We start from the raw sequence: 8,282 nt of genomic DNA on the forward strand, positions 1-8,282 counted from the left end.
CAGGCCCCAGCTGCAGAGACAGTCCGGGAGGCTTCTTTCTCTCACAAACCAGGGAAAACGTGCGTCCTACGCTCTGAAATCAACAGCATGCTCCCCTTCGTGTTTTTCGTATCTGCACCCACCACTTTTGGTCACGCCTTTTCTTCGCACGAAATTCCTGGTGCCAAAGCACGCCAAGCAGAAAGACCAATATGGAGTGAATGGAGAGTAGTGAGAAAAAAGGTATGCATTGTTGATTGTGATGTCACGGCCCCTTTGTTGAGTGTTCCGTCAGGGCCCTTGTGATGTCATCCATTGACCTGACCTTACTTGACCTCTGACCTGACAGGCCTCTTGTGACACGTGCAGTGTTCCGTCCATTGGCCAGACAAGGTAGGTCCAGCTGTTGCTGATACATAGGAAGTGCTGGACTACATTTTAGCCTCCAAGTCATCCATCCAGTTTAAAAGATCCACAAGAGGGAGACACAGGCAAACAAACTTTGCTTATTTAATAAAGCACTACAAAAGCAAATTGGTTGCATCCAGCCAACTTGCTACCAAAAGTGTCAATTCCCAGGAACAACTCAGCAGCCCGCCAAGGTGTGCACAACAGGCCCAAATCGAAACCAAGGTGCACGGAGTTGAGGTCCAAACACTGCATTCAGGTGATAAGCCAATTAACCCATCAATTAAGCCATCAGTCTTAATTGGATTTGGGGCGTTTGGAGAGGTGACTGGCTGGCTGGGTTGCTTGGTGCTGGAACAAACCCACACACAGCTGATGCAATTAGGAGATTGACAGGCTACATGCAGGTATGCAGAAAGCAGCACAGTACAGCCCTCACAGAGGAAGGAGAAGCTGAAGTGCAGACTCCTGAGGCAGGACACAGCAACTTCACACTTGCTTGCTGGAAGGATCCTTGAAATCCATCACTCAATTTCATTCTGTTTTTTTATACTGGTTTAGAAAGGGTGCATCGGTCCTTGAGGTACTGCAATACCAGGTCAATGCGTGGAGTGGACAGAGCAAGCTCTTTTTCCATCTCCCTGTTCGGAAAATACATTTAATATAGGGTCCCCAGATAGGGGACGTATCAGATATTAAACTGATAAGAACAGATTTTTTTTTAAGTTGACTATCCCTTGCATGGACGTCATTTTTATTAAAGGAATTTACTAAATATTAATAATTTTTACATAAATACAGAAGAAAAAATAAATACATAATCAAAGAATGGCATTAAAAGGAATAAAATGATCTCATATTATAGAATTTCATTCACTTAAAAACCATTTGTTTTCTACAGCAGTATTTACTTTTTTCTCAATTAAAAGATAAATATACATTTCACTAAAACAAAACCCCAGAACATCATTGACGGATAAAACCTCTCTTTTAAAAAACAAAATATTTCTTGCTTTCCAGAGGGCTTCTTTTGCACAGTTCATCGTCTTCCATGCCACAGACTCTTGGCAGGCTGTTGGGCATTCCAGAAGACCGTATAAAATCATATCATAGGTAAAATCACTCAGGCCTGCCATCTTCCTTAGAAGTGGAAGCACTCTTTTCCAGAATTCCTGGGCAAACGGACATGACCACAGTAGATGTTGCACTGTCTCTTCTTGCTGACAATCATTCCTCGGACAGATGGCAGACCTTACATAGCCTCTTCGGTATTGGAATGCCCGGCATGGAAGACACTGATGAACACAATTCCACACCAAATCTTTCTGGGAATTAAAAAGATAGGAGATATTAATAATTTTCCAGATTTTTTTACATTTATCTTCTCTAAAATTCTTTATATCACAGGTTATCCCTTCATTTTTATTTCTTTTATTAACTGTTTACTGTTTTTTAGCTCGTTTATATTTTTCTTCTTCAAATTAAAAGTTGACACTATCTCCTCTGAAATCTTACAACTTACTGGCAAATTAAAAGCATAAGGAACTGATAAAATAGTTTTAAACCAATTAAACTTACGCATAAAAAAAACAGTATTAAAACGAACATAATAAGACCAATAGTGTTCTTTAAAAAGAGTGTTAAAACAGAAACTAAAAAATGTTATCAATAAAAATCTCTTAAAATCCGGAAAATCTTTGCCGCCTTTTCCTTGGGTTTTCATGACGTCTTCTCTTTTCAACTTCTCCATCTTTGAATTCCAGAAGAAGGTAAAACAGCTTTTATTAATTCTCTTCAATATATTCATGGGAGGAGGAAACACCATACTTAGGTATAATAAAAGGGGTAAAACGATCATTTTAATAATTAAAACTTTCCCCTCCATAGTGAGTTTCCTCATACTCCACATGTTTATTTTCTGATTTACCTTCTTTTCCACCATGCCCCAACTAAAAAAAACATTATTAGACTCACTGAAGGAGACACCTAAAATGGTAATAGAATCAGACACAGGGATATTCAATATCATGTAAAACCATACTTCCAATATTTAGAATGTTACTCTTGTTGAAGTTCACTTTAAAACCAGAAGCGCTACAAAAGGACTGGACTATGCTCTAAGGCTTTCCGGAGTGATGGGGCGTCCCTGCATAAAACCGCCACGTCGTCCATATACCCCACTGCTTTGGCCTCTAGTCCCCTTCCATCGGGCAAGGGTACTCCACATATCGCCTTATCTTCCCGCAACTTGCATAAAGAGGCTCTAGTGCGCAAATAAAAAGCAGTGGGGTCAAGGGACACCCCTGTTTCACTCCGGAGTTCAAGATTACTTCCTGTGTCTTAGAACCATTTATAAAATTTTACTTGTGCATTTATTATAAAACGCTTTAAGAGACAATAAAAACCCCTCAGGTATACCCATTTTTTCTAAAACCTTAAAAAGATAAAAATGAGATACTCTATCAAACGCCTTCTCGAAAGTCAATAGATAAAATGGCTAATTTACCTTCTCTAGACTTAGTATCATCAATACAATCTTTAATAAGGTTTAGGTTATCCCATATACTTCTTCCTGGTATTCCACAGACTTGGTTAAAATGAATAATTTTGGAAATGACTCCTTTCAACCTATTAGCGCAATTTTTGCCATGATCTTATAGTCTGTGTTAAGAAGTGTTATTGGTCTCCAATTCTTCAAATCTGCCTTATCACCTTTCTTGTACAATAAGGAGACCTCACCCTTCCTCCAGGATTTAGGTAAAACCTTTGAATAAAAAACCTCACTAAAAAGACTAAAAAGATCATCTTTTAAAAGGTCATAAAATTTAACATAAAATTCTATGGGTATACCGTCAGGGCCGGGTACCTTACCCGTCTTAAAACTCTTTACCGTCTCTAAAACCTCCTGCTCCGTTAGATCTCGGGATAAAATCTGTTGCGAGGCAGGATCTAAAACCGCAGTGATCTCCTTCAGTGAGTCCTGTAAAATAGACTGATCCACAGATTTTTCATTAAAAAGTTCAGAATAAAAACAATGTACTTTATATAAAATGCCTTGTATTTCCTTGACTCCGTCTAATTCATTAATAGCTTATTTTTTGTTATTAATTTTTTTAAAGAAATATCTAGAGCATTTCTCGTTTTCTTCGATGTGCCTGACTTTGGACCTAAAAATTAATTCTTTCCCTTTTTGCTCTATATATTTAGCAATTTCTTTCCTGAGATTTCCTATGTCATTCTTCACATCCATACCATTGTCTCTGAATTTATACAAGGTTTGTAAACGGGTATTGAGATCTTTAAAGGAGTCCTTCTTCTCTCTTGCTTTCTGGGTACTTTTATTTATAAAAAAACTTTTTATTTTTTTCTTCATTTTTTCCCACCAGCTACTAATAGAGATATTTGGACTCCTTACCCGTTTACATCTCATATAAAACACTTAAAATCAATAATAATCTGTGGATCGTCTAAAAGGGAAACGTTCAATTTCCATGATTTTTTACCAGGCATCTTATTAAAATTATGTTTAATAATAAATAATAAGATTTTGTGGTCTGAAAAAACATTGGTTAAAAGCTCACATTTAGAAGGCAGTAGCTGATCATTACAAAAAATAAAATCTATTCTGGAACTGCAGTTAACATTACTCCAGGTAACGCCGGCAACCTCTGGGGCATCTTTATTGCATTCTTTATAGACGTCAAGGAGCTTAAAATCATCAACCAGATTCTTCAACATCCCAGAGGTTTTGTCATAGTTCCTACTGGTAGATGAAGTTTGCCGGCGTTCCCCTTTCATAATACAGTTAAAATCTCCTGCAACAACACATGTTTCAGAGGTGTTGATAAAAACAGATAAAATTTCCTAGCATGTCAGCTCTTTCGTTCTTAGTCAGGAGAACCATAAAACTTTAAAAACTGCCATTTAATACCATTGATAAAAGCTTTGACCAATAAAATCCTACCTGGTAAAATTTCATTAAAATCATCAATTAAAACGTTCCCTTTAAAAAGTATGGCGACCCCACCTGACCTGGACTCGTTGGATCCAGACCAGATGGATGGTCCGTGTTGCCAATCTTCTTTATAGCTTTTGTATGAGCTTGTATGGGGAATGCCACATTCCTGCAAGAAAAACACGGATGCTGTCATTGTGGTAAAAAAATTTAAAAGAGCAACCCGTCTATGTTTAGACTTGACGCCCCTCACATTGAGGGAAACTCCTTTTATTTCAGTATCCATGATATTCATTATGAGGAGTCAGCATGCCCGGAAAACTCATTTAAACTTACATTCCCGCCCTCTTCCGATCCAATCGTTATAAGGGAGCCTTCTGGAGAGGAACTTCCGTCACTCAGGCAGGAGCCTGCAGTCATGCTCGGGTAATCAGGCAAGCCAGCCTCGGATAGCTTCACCTGGATCCCCATACCTTGACCATTTAGGTCCTCATCGATTATGTCGGGTGGGTCACCGACTGGATCCGTTGCTCCCCCCTGGCTCTGGGAGGTCCCAGGCCTCTCAGGGGGAGGCTGCGCACAAGGCAGGGAATCGGACGTCTCCAGGGAGGCACTCACCTCCCCAACCACCTCATCCGGCGGGGGGGAGGCATCCGGAGGAGCCACGTCCGCCAGATCGTGATGGCCGGACGTTTCCATCGGCTCCTCCATCTCCCTATCCGGAGAACGCCCTTTTTTCCCCCGCCTCTTTTTCCCTTGTATTTCCCACGGACCTTCGTCAGGCTTAGGGGACCCAGGTTGCGGAGCTTGTCTGGACTCCCCAGAACAACCGCTCTTTTGGGGAGTTCCGGATTTTTTAAGTCGCGCCACCAGCTCCGCTTTTCGCTTGGCATTCCGCCTTTCTTTTGCGTCTGTAGGATCACCCGAGCAATCCTGCTCCATAGCTTCCGCCTCAGCCCCTACATCGCTCGCATCAGGGGCTTCGGACTCCTGCCTTACCTCTTCATCCATTGTTTGTTCCTCTCCTTGAGGGCGGGTCTGGTCAGCTGACTCCTGTGGGGGCGCCTTGGGTTGCTCTTCTTTCCTGTGGGCACAAAATCTGTATAGATGCCCAGTTCTCTGACAGAAAGTAATTTTTTTTGGTGCTAGGACATTCTTTATTTGTGTGTTGAGTGCTTCCACAGTTCCTACACTGGGCATCACAGTTCTCATTTGTATGTCCATATACCCCACAGAATTTGCAGAAATTAGGCATTCCCATAAAGAAGAGGTCGCCATTAATTTGACCTAGTTTAAAACGGGCAGGTGGCAATTTAATCCCGGAGGAAAAGGCGGCATCTTTAATAAGTCACTAAAAATTTCCATTTAGATGTCCATATGTTGTACTCGTTCATAACCTTCCCCTTGTATTGGACCTCTTTGAAGTACAAAGATAGAAACTTCTCCAATTCTTTCTGGTCCACAAAAGGGGAGTACATTTTAATCACGACGAGTTTTCTTTCCTCAAAAGCGTGCTCAATGATGCGGGTACGCCCAAGCCTGGGATCATCCTTTATTTTCTCAGCTTGTATTAAAGCATCACGGAAAATGCCGTCTCCCACAAAAGTAACGTCGTAAATGGCTCGCTTGGGGTAATCCTGAATGGCGAGAATCTCATTTCCCTGAACCCGTAAGAGATCTCTCAGGACCGTATCTACAACATAGCGCAACGCTTCCGATTTAGAATCCTGGCGGACACCTCAAGTGAGGAAAATCCTCACTGAGTTTTTAAGTCTGGCATATTCCGGCACAGAGCCGGGATCGCCATCCATAGTCGCAACGTTGTAACCGAGGCTGCACCCCCTGGTGAGTATAAAACTACCAGAAGGCCGGGGGATCGCAACTCGTTACCCTGGGACTAAGTCCTCTCCCCAATAGCAGCAAGTGGGTGAAGCCCGGGAATAAATTCCCGGACGATCCCACAAGGCCGAGGAGAGGAGTACCCGAGTGCCCTCAACTAAGACCAAGTGCAGAATCAGAAACACATACACTTGATCTTAGCCAAAGCCGAGAAGCGATAACCCGCTCGGCCTCGACAACGGGGCCGCTGTTCGCAAACGCAGAGCACTTCTCAAGGCAACAGTCTATAGGCCTCAGCCCCAAACACAGTCCGGGAGGCTTCTTTCTCTCACAAACCAGGGAAAACGTGCATCCTACGCTCTGAAATCAGCAGCATGCTGCACTTCGTGTTTTTTGTATCTGCATAGCTCCACCCACCACTTTTGGTCACGCCTTTTCTTCGCACGAAATTCCTGGTGCCAAAGCACGCCAAGCAGAAAGACCGATAAGGAGTGAATGGAGAGTAATGAGAGAAAAAAAAAGGTATGCATTGTTGATTGTGATGTCACGGCCCCTTTGTTGAGTGTTCCGTCAGGGCCCTTGTGATGTCATCCACTGACCTGACCTTACTTGACCTCTGACCTGACAGGCCTCTTGTGATGTCATCCACTGACCTGACCTTACTTGACCTCTGACCTGACAGGCCTCTTGTGACACGTGCAGTGTTCTGTCCATTGGCCAGACAAGGTAGGTCCAGCTGTTGCTGATACATAGGAAGTGCTGGACTACATTTTAGCCTACATGTCATCCAGTTTAAAAGATCCACAAGAGGGAGACACAGGCAAACAAACTTTACTTATTTAATAAAGCACTAGGAAAGCAAAATTGGTTATATTAAGCCAACTTGCTACAAAAGGGTCAATTCACAGGAACAACTCAGCAGACTGCCCAGGTGTGCACAATAGACCCAAATCAAAACAGGGGTGCACAGAGTGGAAGGAGGTCCAAAAACTGCATTCAGGTGATCTCCAAACACTTCAATCAGGTGATAAGCCAATTAACACAACAATTAAGCCATCAATCTTAATTGGATTTGGACTGTGAGGAGAGGTGACTGGGACTGGCTGGCTGGCTGGGTTGCTTGGTGCTGGAACAAACCCCACACACACAGGTGATGCAATTAAGAGATTGACAGCAGGCTAGATGCAGGGATGCAGAAAGCAGCACAGCACAAACCTCACAGGGGAGAAGCTGAAGTGCAGACTCCTGAGGCAGGACACAGCAACTTCAAACTTGCTTGCTGGCAGGATGCTTACAATCCATCTCTCAATTTCATTCTGTTTTTTCATACCAGATTAGAAGGGGTGCACCGGTCCTGGAGGTACTGCAATACCAGGTCAATGCGTGGAGTGGACAGAGCAAGCTCTTTTTCCATCTCCCTGTTCGAAAAATCCATTTAATATATGGTCCCCAGATAGGGGACGTATCAGATATTAAACTGATAAGAACAGATTTTTTTTTTTAAGTTGATTACCCCAAAGGGGTAAATTTATAAAAAATCAACATTTACATAAAATAAGGTACATCATAATCATAAAATCAATTTACATAAATACATATATAAAATTGATTTAAATAAGATTAAATTGCAGACGCCCATTCTCTTAAAAACCATTTGTGACACATAAAAGGCAAATTTTTCTTGTCAATTAAATAATATTTATACATTTCTGATAAAATAAATTTTAAAACCTCCTCTTCAGAAATAAAATCATGTTTAAAGCATAAAATATTTCTGGCCGACCACAGAGCTGCTTTGACACAATTAGTGATCTTCCATGCCATAGTCCTCTTTATTCTTGATGGGCATTCCAGACCTCCATAAAAGACACCGTCCATTGTTAAAACTCTCAGTCCTGAAATTTTCTTTAAAAGCGGGAATATCTTTGTCCAATTTTTTTTCGCAAAATAACAGTGCCAGAATATGTGGTAGACATCCTCCTCTTCTCTGCAACCTCCTCGTGGACATTCTGCGGTACTGGTTAAACCTCTTCGGTGCTGGAATGCCTGATATGGAAGACACTCATGTACGCAGCTCCAGGCCAGGTCTTTCTGTGGGTTA

General features: G+C 41.9%; 1 non-coding gene and 1 pseudogene across 1 annotated transcript; both read right to left on the reverse strand.

Annotated features, from left to right (window-relative positions):
- Window positions 1-948: 948 nt before the first annotated feature.
- Window positions 949-1,154, reverse strand: LOC122942780 (annotated as a pseudogene).
- Window positions 1,155-7,519: 6,365 nt separating this feature from the next.
- LOC122942849 lies at window positions 7,520-7,713 on the reverse strand. Its single transcript, XR_006390744.1, has one exon. It is a non-coding gene; the product is annotated as a U2 spliceosomal RNA (small nuclear RNA).
- Window positions 7,714-8,282: the final 569 nt, after the last annotated feature.

Source organism: Bufo gargarizans, chromosome 6 (assembly GCF_014858855.1).
Source record: "Bufo gargarizans isolate SCDJY-AF-19 chromosome 6, ASM1485885v1, whole genome shotgun sequence".
Taxonomy (NCBI): Eukaryota; Metazoa; Chordata; class Amphibia; order Anura; family Bufonidae; genus Bufo; species Bufo gargarizans.